Consider the following 24031-nt stretch of genomic DNA (forward strand, 5'->3'; position numbering starts at 1 on the left):
AGTGAACTATCATATAATAGAAATAGAAAGATTCTTCATTCTTTACCTAATCTATGCACTATAAATCTAGACTTCAGGGAAATATGGGAAATTGTGTTCTTTCTCTTCTGGCTTAAGTACAAGGAACTAAGATCTACTTTAATTTGCTGTAAGGGTTTGTTTGTTTGTTTTGAACAGTAAGAAACTACCTAGTGTGGAGAACTTTATTTCAGTAAGGCCTCATGTGAAGTGCAGTTAAGATAGTCATAATATTATTTGTGGCTTGTTCTTGGTGAGGTGTTAGGGTTCTGTACACATTCATCAACTCTTCTTATTATTTCCCTGTCACCCCTCCTTGTAGCCTCATCTTGCTTGCGCACACATATGCATACTCTTGCATGCTCTCTCACCCTCTCTCTTCTTCCCTCACCTCTCTGCCAACACAGCTGTATTCATCTTCATTTCTTTTTCATCTGGCTTCCTCCCTCTCTACTCCATGTCTTTTCATGTTCCTCTCAAGTTTAGTTCATGCATTACTCTTTCTATGAACCTCTTAAACATCATGCATTTTATCTTTTGTCCCTGTTGCTAACTATGTTACCCTAGCAATTTCATAATGCAGATTTCTGAGTAAGAGTTCCAGTGGGATAGAACCTGGCTACTAGATGGCAGGTCCAATGTCCTGGCTGATTCCCTTAGGAAGGGCTGTGCAGAGGACTGTTACCTTTATTTGTAGATCATTCTGTGTTTTTGGTATTAAATGATACCTCAGCTCCAGCCTAGCATTTCTGACAAGGTGACTCACTTCACATTTAGTAATTGGATCCAGTGTCTTTTCTCTACTCCACAGCAGTGCAGCTCCGCCCTTCTGTGGACATATCCTGTGGGTGTTTCCATCCACCTGAACTGAAAATCTCTGCACTTGTTTGTTCCTCCTCCTCCTTAGCCCTCACATCTCTTCAATATTTTTTTCTTTCTTTTCTATTATTTAATGCTACTGCCATATTACTTCTTTACTAGATTTTAATAATCTTCTGATTTCAATCTGTTACTTTGTCTCAGTCAGAATAATCTGCTTCCACTTTTCACGTGAAATAATTCCTGTACCCTGAAGAATATCCCTCAAGGCTCTCTACTGCTTGCAAATTGAAAATAGACTCCTCTGCTAAATAGTCATGGTCTTCAGTAGTATGCCCCCTTTTTTGTTCTTTTATTCCAAACACTGTCCTCTAGCTACATAGGGCTAATGAGTAATGCTCCTCACTGGCTCTCTCTCTTGGATTCTTACACAGTGCTCTTTAAATGTGTAGCAGAGAATAGGACAGTAGTGCACACTCTGGGGCTAGACTGATGGGCTGGAATCTCAGCCCACCTCGGGAACTTTGAGCATTTGTTTTTTTATCTTTCTGTGCCTCATTTTTTCTCATCTGTAAAATGGAGACAGTGATGGTATCTGCCTCATGGTTTGTTTTAAGAGTTAAATATAGAGTACTCAGAGCAGTGCCTGAGACACAGCAAATCCTCAGTTCTTTCCAGGGATACTTTTAAAAATATATATATTCTCCATTAGATGTGATGTTTCTGTCTGTGTAATGTAGCATTTTTTTTCTGTGCTTTTTTTTAAGGGTACCTATCACGGTCTGCTCCCCCCTTTTCAGATTATTTATGGATTTTAGATGTTCACCTGTTTTTCTTTGAGCTCCTTGAGTGTGAAGATGGTTGGTTTTTTTTTTTTTTTTTTTTGAGACGGAGTTTCGCTCTTGTTACCCAGGCTGGAGTGCAATGGCGCCATCTCGGCTCACTGTAACCTCCACCTCCTGGGTTCAGGCAATTCTCCTGCCTCAGCCTCCTGAGTAGCTGGGATTACAGGCATGCGCCACCATGCCCAGCTAATTTTTGTATTTTTAGTAGAGACGGGGTTTCACCATGCTGACCAGGATGGTCTTGATCTCTCGACCTTGTGATCCACCCGCCTCGGCCTCCCAAAGTGCTGGGATTACAGGCTTGAGCCACTGCGCCCGGCGGAGATGGTATTTTATTCAAACTTATATAATGACACATGGAGCTCAATAAACATTTATTGAATTGGATTATATCTGAAAGATGCTTTAGCTAAAATACTGTAGTCACTTCTATCTGTCCCATGAATGCTCGCATTCTGAGAAAATAGTGTAATTCTTAAAACTGGGTTTTAGACCTTAAAAATGAAAGTGAATACTTTGTGGTTGTCATATAGATGTACTGCTACTCAAGTGTAGTAAGTACATTTATTGGTTAAATATTTAGAAAAGAAAAAACTAGTTATGAATCTGAATCAGAGGTCAGCACATTTTTTTTTTCTATACAGGGCAGAATATTAAATATATTCAACTTTGCTGGCCATGTTATCTGTGTTGGATCTGTTCACCACAGCAATCTTAGCATGGAAAATATGTAAGTGAACAAGTTCCAGTAAAACTTTATTTACAAAAATGGGTAGACTATAATTTTCCAACCTCTGGCCTTTGTCATTACTGTGCAGACCACACATTATTTTAGAAGCTGTTGGTTTCAAAAGTTCCAGGTGCTGCCACATCCAAAGATACACACCTGCATGTCTCCTCATTAGGTATAAGGAAACCTTTTCAGAAAATCTCAGCAGATTACTCGCAAGCTCAGTGGCCCCAAGTTGTATCACATTCTCACACTTTAAGCCAGTCTCATTCTGATGATGGAATGAGACTACCGTGATTGGCCCAGATACACCAAGAATCACGCATATATTGTTGCGGATAAGACCTCCCTCTCTGCGTCATGTGACCATATTGATGAGGACATTTCCTTCTGAAATGAAAACTAGTGAATTGTACATTCACTTTTACAATGAATGTGATACGGCATGGGCTGCCACAGTCTAGTTATCACCTACTCTTCTGTTGTTCTATTAAACATCCTCATAATGTCATACTTGACGGGTGTGAGATTTCTTTGTTAAAGCTCAGATTTATTTTAAATTAATATTCTTATCCCATGAATAGACCTGTGGTAATAATATAATGACCTTGGATGGGCAGGCCAAATTTCTGTTGTGGAGTATAAAGTTTTCCTTATGCTGTCTTTGGGCTACCTATTTTGGTACCCTCAGATAGGCAAAACAGAGAAAACAGTAGGTTTCCCTCTTGCAGAATTCACCATATACACTTCTTCTTGAGAGGGAGAGACCAATTAGACAAGGTCCAGACTCCTCTTATACTTAATAAAGGCGAGTGAGCCTCTTAGTATTTGTCATTAACCATGGATTAAAACAGTTGTGGCCGATCTCATTGTACCCAAAACTCTGGGGTATGATAGTAAAACGTTTGTAGTTTTCAAATTAGACTTAGAGTTTCTTGGTCTCACTTTAGAATGTTTTGACAGCCCTTTGGTTGTCACACAAGGACCTAGTCTCTCAGGGGTCTTGAACTAAGCTGATTTTCTGGTCATATCCGGTAGAACGGGATCCCACTACTGCTTGTCTGAGACTGCATTGTTGTCTTGGGTTGTATGGGACCATGAGACAAACAGCTGTACTGTTTCTCCGCTTGGCTTTTCTGTGGTGTAAAACTATCTTCTAGGAGACGCAAAATGCTATTCTTTTACTTGCTGAAAGATTTTAAGAAAGAAAGAAAAGGAGGGAGGGCGGTAAGGGAAAAGAAACCATTAACATGGCATGTTTCCTGTCCCTCTCCAACCTGCGTCTAACCCCAGGTGACTGTATTCCCATTGCTTTATTGTGAGGGCATTTGTGAGGGCCTTCCCCTTGGTCATATCTCGGTTTACAGTCTGTAAAATTGGATTAGACAATGTTAATTCAATTAATGACTGTACTGAAAGTTTGTCTTAGTATGCAGTGAAAACAGGAGGGCAGCCTCTAATAATCTATGGATTTAATGACTGCAGCTTTGAAGAGTGCTAAGCTAAAGTGAAGTTCAGAATGGCTTGTTAACTGGGTTTATTAGCTGTTGACCTTCCCTTTCAGCATAATAGTGGCAGTCAGACCGAAGAGAGCACTAACGTCCTGATTAGCATTTATCTAAAGATAGGCTGCTGCCTGTTCCACAGTAAATTAGTTCAATCAGCCATAAAGAGCTTGAGAAACATTTTCTGCTTTATAAAAAGAATTAGATGTTAGAACAGTTCATCTGGCATAGCTCAGTGAAGATGGATTGAGCCCCTGAACGTGCTCATTTGGGGAAGGCGCTTTGAGGATATTGAGTAATTGAGCAGATTTTCCCACAAGATTGATCAGGGGCTCTGGATTCCCTGCACAATTGAGTGATGTCCTAATTTCTGCCTTCTAATAAGAGCAGTACATCTGCTCCTGTTTCCGTGTGTTCATGGAATGCAACTGAAAATCTATTTCTTTAGTACCTACTATGCACCCTATGTCCCTTAGGAAATAAAAGAAATAGGATCTACTGATCACAGTGTATTTGATTGCAAAGATGAGAATTACACTAAAACTTGAAATTTGTCATTTCCACTACCACTGCTTCTTTTCTTCTGAAAAGAAGAAACTGTATAATGATGGCTGCCACTTTTGGTATATTTCTAGAGATCATCTTACAAAGTGAAGCACATTTTCCCACAGAAACAATATAGTAGTTGGGGTTAATGTTTCTGACTAAGGTCTTGGCACCAACTAAGTTCTTCTCATAGTGGCTCATAAAAGCAAAAAGGCAAAAATTATAAACCTTTCTAATCATTTAAAAACTTAAATTATGATCCAGATCCTTAAAAAAAGGACATAAATGTACTGTACAATTGAATTTTATGAGGTGCCCCAATGTACTATAAAGTATACATAGAGCATATAAAATTCTAACTGTGCTGTATCATAAATTTGACCTCACTGAAATGAATAGGCTCACTATATGGCAAACATTAATGAAACGTTTAATTAATATTCTCTTCACTTGCATTTTTAGAATTTTGAAGGGCTTCCTAGGGACCATTTCGGTGGCTGAGGTTTTTGGAAAACAAAAGAACAAAACCTTTTCATAAAAACTGATGTCTCTTTGGCTCAATAACTTCTCCAATAGAGACATTTAATTTAATTAGACTGATGAACTTGAATTTGAATTTTATGTGCAAACCTGTGATCATCCTTCAAAAAACAAAATATGCTATTGAGACAGTTAAGTACTTGATGACTTCATGAAGGCTTCCGGTGGACCCTTTAAGCCACTGTGTATACACATGTCATTTATGTCCTTGCAGTTTCCCCAAGCTAAAGCCATAGAGATATGAGTACTTTGTGAGGGACAATGGTGCAGTGTTAGAGTGGATGAGCTGTAGGACTGTGGGCTTCACACTCTTTCGTAGTTCTGTGTAAGGTATCTTCCTCCGCTAACCTTCCCCGTGATAACTATGTTGATTTACTTCATTACCTGGTCACTCCAGAAGTCCCCAGGGAGTGGTACTTAAATGACTAGGTAGAGGCAGAGTTAAAAAAAAAAAAAAAAAAAGACATTATGCTAAGTGAAAGAAAAGTAATTCACAAATGACTGCATATGATGTGACTACATTTATGTTAAATATTCAGAATAGGATAATCTGTAGAGATAGAAAATAGACTAGTAGTTGTGTAGGGGTGAAACATGAGCAGGATGGGGAGTAACTGACGACAGGAACAGAATTTCTTGAGGGGAGGTGATAAAAATATAAAATTAGGCCAGGTGCGGTGGCTCACACCGGTAATCCCAGCACTTTTTGACTTTGAGACAGTTGGATCATGAGGTCAGGAGTTTGAGACCAGCCTGGCCAATATAGGCCAATATAGAGATAGGTGAAGCCCTGTCTCTACTAAAAATACAAAAATTAGCCAGGTGTGGTAGTAGGCGCCTGCAATCCCAATTACTCAGGAAGCTGAGGCAGGAGGATTGCTTGAACCCAGGAGGCAGAGGTTGCAGTGAGCCAAGACCACACCATTGCACTCTAGCCTGGGTGAAAAAGCAGGACTCCATCATACACACACACACACACACACACACACACACACACAAACACAATCAGATAGTTGCACAACTATCTGAATATACTAAAAACCATTGAGTTGTGTATTTTAAATGGCTGAATTGTATGTATGCAAATTACATCTTAATAAAGCTATTTTTTTATAAAAGTATTAAGTTTCCTCAAGTTAAATGGGATGACCAAAAGGGGAAAGGTTTTAAGCAGTGAGCATTCCTTGTAAAGTATGTGTATAGTGAGTATGCATACGTTTGTGTAAGTATAATGTGTATGATCCAACTATAAGGCATATGGTGCTAGTCATGATGTATATACATGAATTCTAGAAAAAAAGGAAGACCCTTTCAGTGAGAGAATGCCATGCGTTGGGAAGCAGTGTAGGGTAAGATCTGTGTGGCTCTAGGGTGGCAAGTTTGGTTTGAGCTTGTGAATCCTTGCAGAGATTGGTAAATATCAGATACTCCTTGGTAAAGAAAGCAGTATGTACTGGTCAAAGTTGAGAGGATTTAAGGAAGTACAGACTAATAGAGAGAGAATGTTGAAACCTGTTAGTTGTAGTTAGAAGTGTAAATGTATACAAAATAGAAAAACAAAAAAAGAATCTTTTATATTATACCAGGAGGAACTTACTGGCATTTTAGGACTGTTAAGATGGAGAACGGATCTCACTCATATGTCGGAGCTACAAAGCTGAGCTCATAGAAGTAAAGAGTAGAACTGTGGTTATTGGAAGTTGGGAGAGGTGGCGGGGAGGGGAGGATAAGGAGAATTGATAAGGGATGCAAAATTGCAGCTAGATAGGAAGAATAAGTTCTATTGGTCTGTAGCATATTGGGGTGAACACAGTTCATCATTTATTGTATATTTTCAAAAAGCTAGAAGAGAGGATTTTGAATATTGCCAGCATAAGGCAATGATAAACATTTGAGGTGATGGGTAGGCTAATTATCCTGATTTGATCATTATGCATTATATACATTAATCAAAATATCATGCCACAGCCCATAAATGTTATGGTTGCTACATGTCAACTAAAAATAAAATTTTTAAAAGATGAAAAACAAAAATAAAAGATAAATGTAGATTTTTTAAAAACTGTTTGGTGCTTACCGGGTGTCTTCTGAAAAATCAGTCTTAGGAGATGAATAACATTTCCAGAGAGTACTCGATGAGGAGCTGGAAAATCTTTTATAATTCCTACTCTGCCTCTTCTCATGTTACACGAAATAAGTAACTCTGTGATACTTTCTTCTTCCCTTGAGTTGTCCTTACCCTGACAGTTTGGCACAAGGATCAAATGACATGACATATACCGATTGCATTGTACTTACTAAAATGTAATAAATGTTTGTCAGACTGAGGGAGGAAGGAAGGAAGGAGTACAGTGATATTACTTGCAAAGTACTGAATTTACTGGCTTATTCCTCTCGCCAAGAGTGTGAAAGTTATGATGGCAATAAGAACTTTTACGTTACTACTCTTTGTATTTATGGATATTATTGCTGTGTTTGGTAATTCTGTGGTAAATTTGGAGGTGCATCTAATGTCACTGTCTTATTCTACCAATAGCCTTATATTTAGTGACAATTTCATGGTTGTTAAAAAATGGCAGGATTGCAAATAGAAATTAAGCTCCATCGATGGATGGATTAACTATGACTGTGTTGAGGTTACCACTCAGAACAAACATTGGTAGTTTGGCATGTCTTGAGTGTGTTATACTCAGAACAATTATAATTTTTAAAAATTGTTTTAAGAGGCTGTCTCACTCTGTCATCCAGGCTGGAGTGTAGTGGCACAATTACAGCTCAGTACAGCCTAGAACTTTTGGGCTCAAGCAATCTTCTCTCTTTAGCTTTCCAGTTACCTGGGACTATAGTCATGTCCCGTCACGCCTGGCTCAGTTCTTTTTTTTTTTTTTTGAGACAGAGTCTCCCATTTTTCGCCAGACCTCAGATTGGAGTGTGGTGACCGGCTCTCAGCTCACTGCAACCTCAGTTCCCTGGGTTAAAGCAATTTTTCTGTCTCAGCCTCCAAAGTAGCTGGGCCTACATACATACCACTACCCCCAGCTAATTTTGTGTTTTAGTAGATATGGGGTTTCACTATGTTGGCCAGGATGATCTCGATCTCTTGACCTCATGATCCACCCGCCTCGGCCTCCCTAAGTGCTGGGGTTACAGGAATGAGCCACTGCGCCCGGCCTCAGTTCTACTTTTGATCAAGTTTTTGTCATATTGACATTGGGTTTTAGGTGTCATTCCAGTATAACATATTACTGTAGCATTCAACAATTCTCTTCCCAGAGGAGACTGTGGAAAACAGAACATTTGCATTTCCCATTTTTTACTTTATGCCACCCACTAAATAATTCCAGACTCATGCAGAATGCCTTTGATGATGTGAGCTGCATGTGAATTTCTTGTTGTTTGACTTTTAAATTCCTTTCATTATCTAGCTCCATTACTTACAAGCTATGTCATGTTAGGCAAGTGACATGCCTCTCTAAGTTTCCGCTTTCTCATCTGGAAATGTGGGAAATAATGAGATTGGCCATGTGGCATCAGGATTAGGCAAAGCACTTGACGTAACACCCGTCTTGCAGAATGCAGTTTTTCTTGAGCTGTTGTGTCAGTGATGCCTGAAAGGGGAGGAGTGGAGGTTCTGAGACATTGCTATATTTTTTTGTGTTTGATTTGTTTTCTTTTTATCCAGACTTGCCATGTTATAGCTTCATCAGATTTTAAAGACCATTGGGAATTACATTTTCAAACATTGTGTAGACTCTTGTAATTTAGTATAAGCAACACAAAATTAGGCTTAAGAAACTTGGATTTTAATGTTAACTATGAGACCTTAGGTCACTGGTGCCTGTTCCTGTCATAAAATAAGAGAATAGAACAAGCTGGTTCTTTATTCTTCTTCAAGATGATGTGGTCACAGAATCTTCATGGCTTAATTTCTTGTTCCTCCTCATTTCCTCTTACCACACTGTTGGCTTTAATCTCTGACACCTTTCTACCCATCTCCTTCAATCCTCCTTCTATTCATCCCTTTATATGTCTTAAATATTGTTAGATCAACTATGAGGCAAGCTGTATATTAGGAGCTAGATATATAATGTTGAAAAATACAGAGACATGGTTTCCGCAGTAACAGAATTTACAGTTTAATGGAAGAAGTACAGATAACACAAGTAATAATTATAAAATGCGGTAAATGCTTTGAAGGAGCAGGACAGACTGCTTTGATTGGGGAAAGGGGGATACCTGACAGTTTAAACAACTTTTCTCAAAGCAGGCTACTAAAAGGTAGCAGGGCCAGCCAGAGGTGGTTTGAGAGGCAGAGCAGCACAGCAGACAGGTCCAAAGCAAGAAAGTGCTGAGCTGATCTCAGGTGCTTGAGAAACAGTGTGGCTTGGAGTGTGCTAAGAGTGAGACTAGAAAAGCATGCCAAGTTTGAGGCCAAGTTCAGGATTTTGTATTCCTTGTTAAGTGTAATGGGAAATCTATGAGAACTTTTAAGTGATAACAATACAGGAATCTTACTTTGCTTGGCTGAACAATTAAAAGCTATAGAATGTACAGTTTAATTTTACGTTAATCTTAACACACAATGGTATATTACACCTAAAGTGAATGCTCTTTTAGGCTGGGTAGGGGCTGTCCTGTGATTTATTATTACATTTCTATCATAGAAGAGGCCTTGGTTTCCTAGTTCCTACCTTGTTTCTCCTCTCTCTGCCCCGCTGGAATTCTAGCGATTTCTTCACTGTGTTTGCTCGCCTCTTTTTCTCTCCAGTCCTTTGGTCCTTGAAATGCTGTAAGAACAGAAATAATAGCCATCCAGAGACTTTAAGACAGCAGATGTGCCTTGGGCCTGTGGGTCTATGGCTCTGGAGGGCTAGGATTTGCAGAAGACTTGGAAGAGAAGGCCTCTGCCAGCAGAAATTGGGAAGACAGCAAAGCTGATGTCATTGCTGTGCAGGCCCTGAGACCTTGACTTTTGCCAGTCAGTTAAATCACTTACCAAGAGTGTTCATTGTAAGTAACACTTCTTGCCATTTGGTGGGGATGTAAAGGGACAAAGGACTCAAAAGGCATAGAGGTTCTTTGCTTGTGAAACTGTAATCTAATTCTGTAAACAAACCATGTACCTTCAGAAGGTCATTTTGAACTTAGTCCTGGTAAATATTTGACTGGTGTTTTAAAAAATAATTATGCTTATACAATCTATAATGGAATATTATCCAGCTATCCAGCCTTTCACAAGGAGGAACTCTTGCCATTTGCCACAATGTGGGTGAACCTGGAGGACAGTATGCTAAGTAAAATAAGTCAGGCAGGAAAAAAGTATATTGCATGATTTCACATATGTAGAATCTAAAAATATAGGTTAAAAACACAGAGATAGAGAGTAAAACAGTGGTTACCAGGATTGGGGTTGGAGGAAGGAAATGTGGAGATTTGAGTCAGTGGATACAAAGTAGCAGATATATAGGATGCAGAAGTCTGAAAATCTGTAAACATGAGGACTATAGTGAGTAACAATGTATTGTATTCAGGATTTTTGCTGAGTGAGTACATTATGGCTGCTCTTGCCTCAGGCAGAAAGAGTAAATAACTGTGAGATGATGGATATGTTCGTTTATTTTCCTATAGTAACCTTTTACTATATATATATAATCTATGTATGTATGTATGCACCTCATAACATGTTGTACACCTTAAATATGCATAGTAAAATATGTTAAACATAATTTTATTTTAAAATATTTTAAAATGCGAACAATTAAAATTTTTAATGTAATTTTTTTGTAATTATAATGCTCTGTTCCTTTACAAATTGTCAGCTGGATGTTCACTACTCTTCTTTTAGCCCAAATTGAGAACATCTGCAGATAGAGGTATTTTTATGTGATGACTAAAAATACAGTAATTGAGATAGACTGTGTGGGTCTGTACCCTGCTCTGCCGCTTCCTGGCCATGTCTCAGTTTTCTCATCTGTAATGGTGATAATAGCCTCTACTTCTTGTTGTTATTATAGGATTAAGTAATATAGTACATGTAAAATGTTGAGTATAAAACCTCGCAAATATTAAGCACCTAATAAATGTTAGCTATTAAAAATATATAGAGTATGACTTCTGCTTTGAAGAACTTAATCTATAACTATCCTTTGATACTCTTCCCCCTTTCCACCTTGATTTCACTTACACAAGAACCAAGTTAGAGAGTAGTGAGAGATGAATCTAGGAAAGCAGGCATGAGGCAGTGGGTAGAGAAAGGATACTTCTTGAATGGTGGCATTGGCAGAGTGGTTTTGACAGGTGAGCGTGGATTGGTCTGCGGTGAGGGAGAGTGGAGGTAGTGTAGAGAAACCAGTAGGCTCTGGCAGCAGTCTGGAGCTTACTTGCAGCATAGCCTCCCTTCAGCCTGGGAACCAAGCCTTTCAAAGTACCTGGGAAAAGTCCCTCCTTCATTGTTCACAAATGAAGGAGGGAATAGAGTATATTTTATTTTCTGATAACTTTCTTGGTTTTCAAAGAGAGAACTGTAAAACCTGGATAAACACATCCACAGGAGTTGCTGCCCACATGGTTTGAAAACTGGGTCTCTTGAGCTGGGCGTAACTGGTCATACGCAGAGAAAAGTTGACTGGTGATTTATGCTTTATATCTTCTGTCATCAAACATTCTTACCTAACTTTAAAAATGGATTTAAAAAATTGATTCTTTTTATTATATTGTTTAAATGTTGAAGAATATATCTCAGTTTTGTAGGAAAATTGCATGGGTACGTGTTTATAATGAAAAGCCTGCCATCATTTGTCATAAATGGCCTTGGTTTAGGGGTCTACATGGTAGAGAGCTCAAACCATAGGCTTTCCTGTAAAATAGACCCACTTCAAGTTCCATCTCTTAAAAGGCCGTTTGAGTTTGGGTAACTGACACCACTTTTCTGAACGCTGGGTTTCCAATTTTTTTTTAATTTTTTGTTTTGAGACGGAAAGTCTCACTTGGTTGCCCAGAATGGAGTACAGTGGTGCAATCTTGTCTCACTGCAACCTCTGCCTGTGGGTTCAGGCAATTCTCCTGCCTCAGCCTCCTGAGTACCTGGGACTACAGGCACCTGCCACCATGCCCGGCTAATTTTTATATTTTTAGTAGAGGTGAGGTTTTACTCAGTTGGTCAGGCTGGTCTTGAGCTCCTGACCTCAGGTGACCCACCCACCTTGGCTTTCCAAAGTGCTGGCAATACAGGTGTGAGCTACCACACCTGACTGGGTTTCCTAAAAAGGAGTTAGGAGTCCCATAAACCTAATGATTATTGTAAAAATTCAAAATTATTGTAAAAATTGGTAATAATGTATATGAAAAGCCACCCGCACAGTGACTACTACCTGGTAAGCAACCCACAAATTTTACCTATTGTCAGCATTATTTAGATCACCTTTATTTAACTTAGTTATAATGGGGCTTAATTACAAAAGCAAATACTGAAACAAATTTTTACAGTTTACTACAGGTTCTTCAGATTAAGATCTGATCATGGTCTAGTTTTTTGGGTTTTTTTGTTTGTTTTTGGGATTCCCCCCCCCCCGCCGAGATGCAGTCTCACTTTCGCCCAGGCTCAAATGCAGTGGCACAATCTTGGCTCACTAGTACCTGTGCCCCTGGTTTCAAGCAGTTCTTCTGCCTCAGCCTTCCTAGTAGCTAGGATTACAGGCACCTGGCTTATTTTTGTATTTTTGTATTTTTTTGAGATGGAGTTTCGTTCTTTTTACCCAGGCTGGCGTGCAGTGGCGCGATCTCGGCTCACTGCAACCTCCGCCTCCTGAGTTCAGGCAGTTCTCCTGCCTCAGCCTCCTGAGTAGCTGGGACAACAGGCATGCACCACCATGCCCAGCTAATTTTTTTTATTTTTAGTACAGACGGCGTTTCACCATGTTGACCAGGATGGTCTCGATCTCTTGACCTTGTGATCCACCCACCTCGGCCTCCCAAAGTGCTGGGATTACAGGCGTGAGCCACTGCGCCCAGCTATTTTTGTATTTTTAGTAGAGATGGAATTTTGCCATGTTGGCCAGGCTGGTGGTCTCCAACCCCCGACCTGATGTGATCCACCCTTCTCGACTTCCCAAAGTGTTGGGATTACAGGTGTGAGCTGTCATGCCCAGCTTGAACCACTATGCCGGGCCATGGTTCAGTTTTAATGATTGATTCTTAAAAGTAAAATTTAGCAAGATTTTTCCCAGTTCTTACTGGTAAAAATGTCCTATGGTTTAAAAATGTTCAAATTAATTTGTTGTATATTTCACACGGGAGTGATATGAGGGAGAATTGATTATTTGAGGTATTGATTTGACCTAATTCAGCATAATAATTTACTCAGTTTCATTCAGTGCATGCTAAGTGCTAAATCTAGTCTTGTTGGATACAGAGAAACATAGATTCAAACATCATCTCTTCTCTCAAGGAGCTCACAGTAGAACCTATTTACATTTAGGAGGTGGAGAGCGTGAGGTTGCAGAGAAACAAACATCCAATTTTCTGAAAAGACAAAATTATGGAGACAGAAAAAAAAGATGAGTGGTTGCTAGGACTTAAGGAGAGGGAGGAATTAATAGGCAGAGTGGAGAGGATTTTCAGGGCAATGACTCTGTATTACAGTGGGTACATGTCATTATACACGTAACTAAACCCATATAATGTACAGCACTAAGTGTAAACCCTAATGTAAACTGTGAAAGTTGGTGATAATGATGTGTCAGTATAGACTCATCTATTGTAAACATGTATCAGTCTTATGGGGAATGTTGATAGGGAGATTGGACATGTGTGGGGATAGGAAGTATGTATTGGAACTCTGTACTTTTTGCTCAGTTTTTCTGTGAACTTAAAACTGCTCTGAAAAAAAAAGTTTATTAATTTTAAAAAGTGGCTTTACAACTTTAGAGCACAAATAAATTGTATTGAGAAGATGATTTTTAAATTAATATACTGCGGATATAGTTTGCTTTACTCTAATATACTACAGATATAGTTTGCTTTACAGTATTATGATGTTCAAAACATATATCTTTAAGTAATAGCCATTTTAGCAAGGAACGGCATGTTTTTATAAGAAGATTTCACTGGGCTGTTAGGGCATATTGGCTTGGTGGTACATCTAAGTTCTAACTCCTTCTGCCACCAAGGAGCTTGGTGACCACCCAGGAACCTCTCTAGTCTGTATTTTATAGAGAATGACTTAAGATAGCAACATGGCATGCTGTGTGGACATAATTTTCTTTCTTGAGCAAACTGGTGGGATTGGTAGGGTGGATATTCTCTAATGGAGGTTGAAGGTCCTGAAGCCACTGCAAGTTATCCTGGGGCACCATTTCTGTGCTCTGGACCAATGATTTACTCAGCTATTAAATGTCTGTTTCTGGAAGTAGAGGTACACAAGGTGGGTTGGTCTCCATGACTTTTTATACCTCAACAATTATTTCATTCAGTAGATACCTATACTAACTTGATTATAAACATTAAGTTTACATGAGATTTTTTTAATACATTCATTTTCTAAAGAAAGTGATCCATGTGTAACTATAGAGTGATCAGTGAGAAAGTAGGGTAATTCCCATTCATTCTTCCAAACTTTACAAGGAATAAAATAATATAAATTAGCTTCCTCTAGTGATAAAACTGCAAGAGTTTTCTGGCGAAAGAAAAACAGTTTAGTAGCACCATCTACAGGCTACTGAAGAGGAAAACTTTCTACATGGCTTTTAAATGCACTGAGTTTGTGGAAAGGGGAATACAAAAAGTTCATACTCTATTTAAAAAATATATTATCCATAAAATATACTAATTTTAGTATTTTGATTCTTCTTCATGCATACATTCATTTTTCTATATTTTTCCACTCATCTTGAACTAGTGGAATATAGACCTGATTAGCTTTATGTTTTCATTGGGATCCCTGTTTCATCCCCGTCCTTACAAATTTATCTCTCTGTCTGTACTAATGATAAGAATGCACTAACTATGAAATTCACATGGATTCCAGCAGGTTTATTGATAATACTTCACAGTATAAGACCTGAAGCACGTAACCTACCAGCAAGGGATATTTCATCTTAGTTCATCTGTATACTCAAAGGATTTATTGCATCATTTACTTCCATTCTGGGAGGAAAAACGAAAGCAGACACTCTTGGGTATGTGAGTGTATGTGTTTGCCTTTTTTAAAACAGTGAAGTTGACTTATTACCTTTTGGGTTCAAAGTCTTCTCTTAGCCTCTTCTGTCCTTAAGATTCTATGATTCTATAATCAGAATGGATCATTGTTTTATCATTGAATGGATAATTATTTTATAAAGGAATCTATAAAACTTGTCTTTGAATTCTTAATAGTGAAGGTAGTATTTTTATTCCCATATACTCCAGTTCTTTTTTTTTTTCTTATTGGTAAACTAGTTCATCAGTTTTGGTAACCTGAACAATTTTATTGGATTATTTGAATAACGATTATAAAGTGTTAATGGAATTATCAGAATTACAATTTTCTGTTAGAAATAGCTTATTAAAATTAACTTAGTAATTGGCCCCATTGTAAGTTTTCGGTGGAGTTGTCGTTTCATTTTGTTGTGGTTTTTTTTTTTGGCAAGTGGGTAAAAGTTACTGGAATGCACAGAGGATATGTTTTTAGTAAAGCATTACATACTGCAAGAAGCCAATCTCCAACCCCTTCCCCCAAAAAAGATTGAGCATAAATTATGATTAGAACTGTTTTAACAGCATTATTTCTTGGAGGAAAAGAGGAGTAGAGGAGATACATATTGAAATAGTTTGCTAAACTAAAGAGGAATTTAAAGGATAAAAAAAGTGGTAAGATTTTGAAGGTTTCCCATTGAAACAGATGAGGCAGAGCCTATCAAAACTGGAGTCAGGAGTGATATTGGTTTTTAAGGTTATATACCTCAGTTGGTGATGGTTCAGGCTAATCAAAAACTTAGTAATACTGTTTCCAGTTTTTTTTTTAAAACCTCATTATTTTAAATGTGTAAAAAAATTGTGATGAAACACTGGAACCTTTTTCTAAAAAAAGGTAAAGCAAGCTCTAAGATGAATGGAAGTTTAAAATAAGACACTGCTTCCTAGTCCTGTAACTAATATTTTTCCCTGTTTTTCTCGCACCAGATGGCACTGTTTAGTTCTATTTCACAATCTTATTCTGGAACTTTCTTTGGGAGAATCTGTTTTAGCCCAGGCTCACCAGTGACACCTCTGTATTGTGTGTGAAGTCTTTACGAATGGTTATAAACGTTCACTGACTGACACATGAAGCTGTTTATCTGAGGTCTTACGGTTCTTTCCAGATGCACATTTGCTGTGAGGTGAACCTAATAAACCAGCTGATAGAAACCTACATGCTTCTCAGAGTACAACCAGTATTTTGCTTGGAGACATATTGCGGCAATATGACTTTCAGCATTCTTACATACCAGCCTAATTATCTGACACATTTTGGAATTACTGTATATGTAAAAGTAGAGCTATAAGCATATGGGCACACTCACTAAAAAAAAAAAAAAAAATGTCTGACACAGCTTAAGATGTTTCATGACAGTCTATTGAACTATATATTCATCAAATTAATTTACAAAAATAAAATTGAAATAACTTTTCCTGACTATTCTCAGGGAAGCTTGGAAGGAAATTATCACCGACCTCTGATGTCATTATGCATAAATGGGACAGGTCCGTAGCCAAGCTCACGTCTTTGCTTCATATAACAATAAAGCGTCCTTTTCGAAGTTAGAATTAGCTTTATTTAATAAAAATGCCAGGGTTATATAAGGCTTATCTCTGTGAGTTTTGCCCTCCCCTCTTCTCCCTTGAATAATACAGAAACATTGGACATAATTATGACACAGATTTCATAAGGCTGCGTCTCCATTTACCATTATATTTTATGAAGAGCAATGTTTTCTTTTCCTTTTTTTTTTTTTTTTTGAGACAAAGTCTTGCTTTGTTGCCCAGGCTGAAGTGTAGTGGCGCCATCTTGGCTCACTACAACTTCTGTCTCCTGAGTTCAAGCAGTTCTCCTGCCTCAGCCTCCCGAGTAGCTGGGATTACGGGCATGTGCCACCACACCTGGCTAATTTTTGTATTTTCAGTAGAGTTCGGGTTTTGCTGTATTGGCCAGGATGGTTGATCTCTTGACCTGGTGATTCACCTGCCTTGACCTCTCAGAGTGCTAGGATTACAGATGTGAGCCACCACGTCCAGCTGAAGAACAGACAGTGTTTTCTTTGCAAAGTTTGAAGCTCCTTCAAAACCCTGCCATTTCCTGAATGTGTTGGATTTGGTACTAAATGCCCTCTCCCCTCTGCATTTCTTTTCTTTTTTTTTTTTTTTTTTTTGAGACAGAGCTTCACTCCTGTTTCCCAGGTTGGAATGCAATGGTGGGATCTCGGCTCACCACAATCTCTGCCTCCCGGGTTTAAGTGATTCTCCTGCCTCAGCCTTTCAAGTAGCTGGGATTACAGGCATGCACCACCACACCCAGCTAATTTTGTGTTTTAATAAAGGCAGAGTTTCTCCATGTTGGTCACACTAGTATCGAATTCTTGACCTCAGGTGATCCTCCCGCCTCAGCCTCCCCAAGTATTGGGATTACGGTGTGAGCCACCGCTCCAGGCCTCTCCTTTACATTTCACTGTTCTGTGTTTTCTTTTGGTGGTGATATGATTTGGAGGGTGTGAGTAAGGGTAGAGACAGTAGACTGGAGCTATGAATGCATAAGTGAAATATCATTTCCATCATTAAAAGAAGAAGTGTTGGTATGTGGTGTTTTTAGCCTGCCCTCCCCTTTCTCCCCTTTTACACCCATCCATAGGGTATTGACTGGAAGGCACAACAGCTCCTAGACACTTCTTCCTCCTGCCAGAGAGGTGGTAGGACTGGTGTGCTGGTTTCCAGGTGCAGGTCCTCCAGACTGAGCCACAGTTCTCTGTAGAAGTAGGCGTGAGACTGGCTGCTTCCATAAATCAGCCCTGGATTTTATTAGAGTGTTTATGTAACCTCAGTTTATGTGCTGTAATTCTTTGCTGTGTTGCCTAGAGTAATTCCCAAAGAGGATGTTTGTTCTTTTTCCCTGGAAATTTTCTAGCATAGGCCTTTTGTTTTGATATTCTCCCTCCCCCAACCCTCTGTCTTTTTTGGAGGTGGCCTGGGAATGAGCTGGGGGGATTTCACTAACAATTGATAGGTTTTTATTGAGTAAATAATATAATCCAACATATGTTAGATTCTGTTTGTACTAGATATTATGCCTACTCTTAAATGGGGGAAAAATCTTCTTCTCAAATTAATTTTTACATTTTCAAGATTATAGGGTGGTAGGATTAATATGTACTTAATTGATGAATAAATGAAACCTAAGTGAAAACTTTGGCTGTCCATGAGAGACCATTCCTTTTTATAGTCTTCCCCCAACAACGACCGCTCTAATGTTGATAGAGTCAAATGGACTGCTGAGACAGAAAATACGGACTAGAAATTTACGGTGATGTAGGCTTTTAACTGAAGAAAATGTCAGGATAAGATGACCAGATTCAACTGTATTCCATGTAGACAGCTACGTAGAGAGAGAAATCTTTTCTGGTTGGAAATTAAGACAATTTGACCTAACTGTAGCATGTTTTAAAGAAACTTACCCATAATATATACTTTTTTACTTACCTCTTGTTTTCGAACCTTATGTATGGCCCTACAGAGAAATTAGGTGATGAGACTGGAGCTAAGGAAGGTGTTACTGGACCTGCTCTGATTGGATACGTTAGACATGTGGACTGCTGGGTAGTACATTTCAGTAGAATTAATGCTTTATCATCACTCTGGTTAGAAGGTATTACATAGATGTGATCATTTTTGTTGTAATTTAAAGAAGATAGTTAATCCTGGGGCAAGGTTTATGAAAGAAGTGTGTCAACAGAGTCATCTTTTTAGATTTACCTTACAAAACTGGATATATGCTTTAGAGCTGTGCTGTTCAGTATTGTAGACACCAGCCACATGTGACTGTTACACATTTGAAATATGACAATTTCTAATTGAGATGTAATGTAAGTCTAGAATACACATTTGATTTTGGAGCCTTAGTATGAAAAAAAGAATTTATAGGTTTTCTTTATTAATTTAAATTAATTTCATGTTATAATAATTACATTTTAGATATATAAACCCATCAAAATTAATTTTATACCTGTTTTTACCTTGCTTTTACTTTTTAAAATGCGGCTACTAGAAAAAAACTTAAAATTGCAAATGTGACTCACATTTGCAACTCACATTATTATTTCTTTGTTGTTTTTTTTTTGTTTTGTTTTGTTTTTTGTTGTTGTTGTTTTTTAATATAGGAAGTCTTGCTCTGTCACCCAGGCTTGAGTGCAGTGGCATAATCTTGGCTCACTGCAACTCTGCCTCCCGGGTTCAAGCAATTCTCCTCCCACAGCCTCCCGAGTAGCTGGGATTACAGGTATATGCCACCATGCCCAGCTAATTTTGTACCTTTTTTTTTTTAATAGAGATGGGGTTTCACCATTTTGGCCAGGCTGGTCTTGAACTCCTGATGTCATGATGCATCCACCTCAGCCTTCCAAAGTGCTGGGAGGCATAAGCTACCGCGCCTGGTCTTGCAACTCACATTATTATTGACCAGTACTGTTTTAAAGTTCTGTTGTCCAACAAAGGGAGTAACAGATGAGTACACTCAGTAAAACTTTCAAGTTATACATTTAAAGGAATATGCTGTGCTTCCTGATAAAATATTAGTACTCAAAATTAGCAACAATATGTAAATAAAATTAGACATATTCCTTTATAATATATAGGCTCAAGATGTATCAGGAAATATTGACTGAAATATTATTTACTAAAATATTACTCTTGTCAAGCCTACCTCTCAGTATCTTAAAGCAAAATTTTCCTCTAATAGGGTGTAGAGCTTAAGAGCATGAACTCTGTGTTGGAATCCCAGCTTGGTTTTTTTACTGTCTGTGTAATAGGAAGCAAGTTATTTAGCTTCCCTGTGCATCAGCTTCCCCACTTGTAAAATGGATACACCTTAAAATCTTCTTCATATTAAATAAAACAAGATGTATAAAGCACATGCTGGGATTCCCACATATTACACAAGTACTGTGTAAGTAGCCATTACAGTGATAGATGTTATTATTGTGTTGTTAAAATATGTACAATTTTTGATAGATTATTTGAACTTGAACTCTATTCTCAAACAAGTGGAAGCTGTTGGCTTTCAGTAAATAGTCTGAATTTTGTTGAAACTTAAAAGCAACTGGCAGTAATTAAAAATGGGAAAGTAAATGAGCAAAGAGCGGAGCTCATTTATTAGGACACATGATGAGAACATTCCATAAAACAAAACTTGTAATTGTAGATTAAACCAATTTTCCACTTTATATAAATTCAGTAGTACTGTATTGTTATTATTTTTTATTCTTTCTTTTTTTATTGCATTTTAGGTTTTGGGGTACATGTGAAGAACATGCAAGATCGTTGCATAGGTACACACATGGCAGTGTGATTTGCTGCCTTCCTCCCCATCACCTATATCTGGCGTTTCTCCCCATGCTCTCTCTCCCCAACTCCCCACCCTGCACTGTCCCTCCTGCATTTCCCCCCAACTGATCCCAGTATGTAGTGCTCCCCTCCCTGTGTCCATGTGTTCTCATTGTTCAACACTTGTCTATTAGTGAGAACATGCGGTGTTTGATTTTCTGCTCTTGTGTCAGTTTGCTGAGAATGATGGTTTCCAGGTTCATCCATGTCCCTACAAAGGACACGAACTCATCATTTTTGATGGCTGCATAATATTCCATGGTGTATATATGCCACATTTTCCTTGTCCAGTCTATCATCAATGGGCATTTGGGTTGGTTCCAGGTCTTTGCTATTGTAAACAGTGCTGCAATGAACATTCGTGTGCATGAGTCCTTACAGTTTAGAACAATTTATAATCCTTTGGATATATACCCAGTAATGGGATTGCTAGGTCAAATGGAATTTCTATTTCTAGGTACTTAAGGAATAGCCACACTGTCTTTCACAATGGCTGAACTAATTTACACTGCCACCAACAGTGTAAAAAGTTTTCCTATTTCTCCACATCCTCTCCAGCATCTGTTGTCTCTAGATTTTTTAATGATTGCCATTCAAACTGGCATGAGATGGTATCTCAATGTAGTTTTAATTTGCATTTCTCTAATGACCAGTGATGATGAGCATTTTTTCATATGTTTGTTGTCCTCATGTATGTCTTCTTTTGTAAAGTGTCTGTTCATATCCTTTGCTCACTTTTGAAGGGGCTTTTTTTTTTTTTTTTTTTTTTTTTTTTTTTTTTTTCTTGTAAATCCGTAATAGTTCTTTGTAAATTCTGGGCATCAGCCCTTTGTCAGATGGGTAAACTGCAAAAATTTTTTCCCGTTCTGTTGGTTGCCAATTCACTCTAATGACTGTTTCTTTTGCTGTGCAGAAGCTGTGGAGTTTGATTAGGTCCCATTTGTATATTTTGGCTTTTGTTGCCAATGCTTTTGGTGTTTTGGTCATGAAGTCCTTACCTATGCCTATGTCCTGAATGGTTTTGCCTAGATTTTCTTCTAGGGTTTTTATGGTGTTGGGTCTTATGTGTAAGTCTTTAATCCATCTGGAGTTAATTTTAGTGTAAGGTTTCAGGAAGGAATCCAGTTTCTGCTTTCTGCACATGGCTAGCCAGTTTTCCCAATACCATTTATTAAACAGGGAAACCTTTCCCCATTGCTTGTTTTTCTCAGGTTTGTCAAAGATTGGATGGTTGTAGATACGTTGTGTTGCCTCCGAGGCCTCTGTTCTGTTCCATTGGTCTATATCTTTGTTTTGGTACCAGTACCATGCTGTTTTGATTACTGTAGCCTTGTAGTATAGTTTGAAGTCCAGTAGTGTGATGCCTCCATCTTTGTTCTTTTTGCTTAGAATTGACTTGGCTATGCAGGCTCTCTTATGGTTCCATATGAAGTTTAAGGTGTTTTTTTTCCCAGTTCTGTGAAGAAGGTCATTGGTAGCTTGATGGGGATAACGTTGAATCTGTAAATTACTTTGGGCAGTATGGCCATTTTCACGATACTGATTCTTCCTAATCATGAACATGGAATGTTTCTTCATCTGTTTGTGTCCTCTCTTATTTTGTTGAGCAGTAGCTTGTAGTTCTCTTTGAAGAGGTCCATTACGTTCCTTGTTAGTTGTATTCATAGGTATTTTGTTTTCTTTGTAGTAATTCTGAATGGCAGTTCATTCTTGATTTGGCTCTCTTTAAGTCTGTTACTGGTGTACAGGAATGCTTGTGATTTTTGCACATTGATTTTGTATCCTGAGACTTTGCTTAAGTTGCTTATCAGTTTCAGGAGATTTTGGGCTGAGATGATGGGGTCTTATAGATATACAATCATGTCATCTGCAAATAGAGACAATTTGATTTCCTCCTTTCCAATTTGAATACCCTTTATTTCTTTTTCTTGCCTGATTGCTCTGGCTAGAACTTCTGGTACTATATTGAATAGGAGTGGTGTGAGAGGGCATCTTTGTCTAGTGCCAGATTTCAAAGGGAATGCTTCCAGTTTTTGCCCATTCAGTATGATATTGGCTGTTGGTTTGTCGTAAATAGCTTTAATTATTTTGAGATACGTTCCGTCAATACCTAGTTTATTGAGCTTTTTTAGCATAAAGGACTGTTGAAGTTTGTCAAAGGCCTTCTCTGTATCAATTGAGATAATCATGTGGTTTTTGTCTTTGGTTCGGTTTTTGCGGTGAATTACGTTTATAGACTTGTGTATGTTGAACCAGCCTTGCATCCCTGGGATGAAGCCTACTTGATCATGGTGGATAAGCTTTGTGATGTGCCGTTGCAATCAGTTTGCCAGTATTTTATTGCAGATTTCTGCATCTATGTTCATCATGGATATTGGCCTGAAGTTTTCTTTTCTTGTTGAGTCTCTGCCAGGTTTTGGCATCAGGATGATGTTTGTCTCATGAAGTGATTTGGGAAGGATTCCCTCTTTTTGGATTATTTGGAATAGTTTCAGAAGAAATGGTACCAGCTCCTCTTTGTATGTCTGGTAGAATTCTGCTGTGAACCCATCTAGACCTCGGCTTTTTTGGGGTGATAGGCTCTTAATTGCTGCCTCAATTTCAGACCTTGTTATTGGTCTATTCAGGGTTTCAACTTCTTCCTGGTTTAGGCTTGGGAGAAGGCAAGTGTCCAGGAATTTATCCATTTCTTCCAGGTTTACTAGTTTATGTGCATAGAGTTGTTTGTAATAATCTCTGATGATGGTTTGAATTTCTGTGGAATCTGTGGTGATATCTCCTTTATTGTTTGTTATTGCATCAATTTGGTTGTTCTCTCTTTTCTTTTTTATTAATCTGGCTAGCGGTCTGTCTATTTTGTTGATCTTTTCAAAAAACCAGCTCCTGGATTTATTGAATTTTTTTGAAGGGTTTTTTGTGTCTCTAGCTCCATCAGTTCTGCTCTGATCTTAGTTATTTCTTGTCTTCTGCTAGGTTTTGAGTTTTTTTTGATCTTGCTCCTCCAGCTCTTTCAATTTTGGTGATAGGGTGTCAATTTTAGATCTCTCCTTTCTTCTCATGTGGGCACTCATTGCTATATATTTTCCTCTAGAGACTGCTTTAAATGTGTCCCAGAGATTCTGGTATTTGGTGTCTTTGTTCTCATTGGTTTCGAAGAACATCTTTATTTCTGCCTTCATTTCATTGTTAATTCAGTCAACATTCAAGAGCCAGTTGTTCAGTTTCCATGAAGCTATGCGGTTCTGAGTTAGTTTCTGCATTCTGAGTTCTAACTTGATTGCAGTGTGGTCTGAGAGATTGTTTGTTATGATTTCCGTTCTTTTGCATTTGCTGAGGAGTGATTTGCTTCCAATTATGTGGTCAATTTTAGAGTAGGTGTGATGTGGTACTGAGGAGAATGTATATTCTGTGGATTTGGGGTGGAG

General features: G+C 38.3%; 1 protein-coding gene across 4 annotated transcripts in view; it reads left to right on the forward strand.

Annotated features, from left to right (window-relative positions):
- The window catches only part of AUTS2 (activator of transcription and developmental regulator AUTS2), a 1213422-nt gene that overhangs the window by 441451 nt on the left and 747940 nt on the right, over positions 1-24031 (forward strand). The window lies entirely within an intron of this gene.

This window comes from Saimiri boliviensis, chromosome 20 (genome assembly GCF_048565385.1).
Source record: "Saimiri boliviensis isolate mSaiBol1 chromosome 20, mSaiBol1.pri, whole genome shotgun sequence".
Taxonomy (NCBI): domain Eukaryota; kingdom Metazoa; phylum Chordata; class Mammalia; order Primates; family Cebidae; genus Saimiri; species Saimiri boliviensis.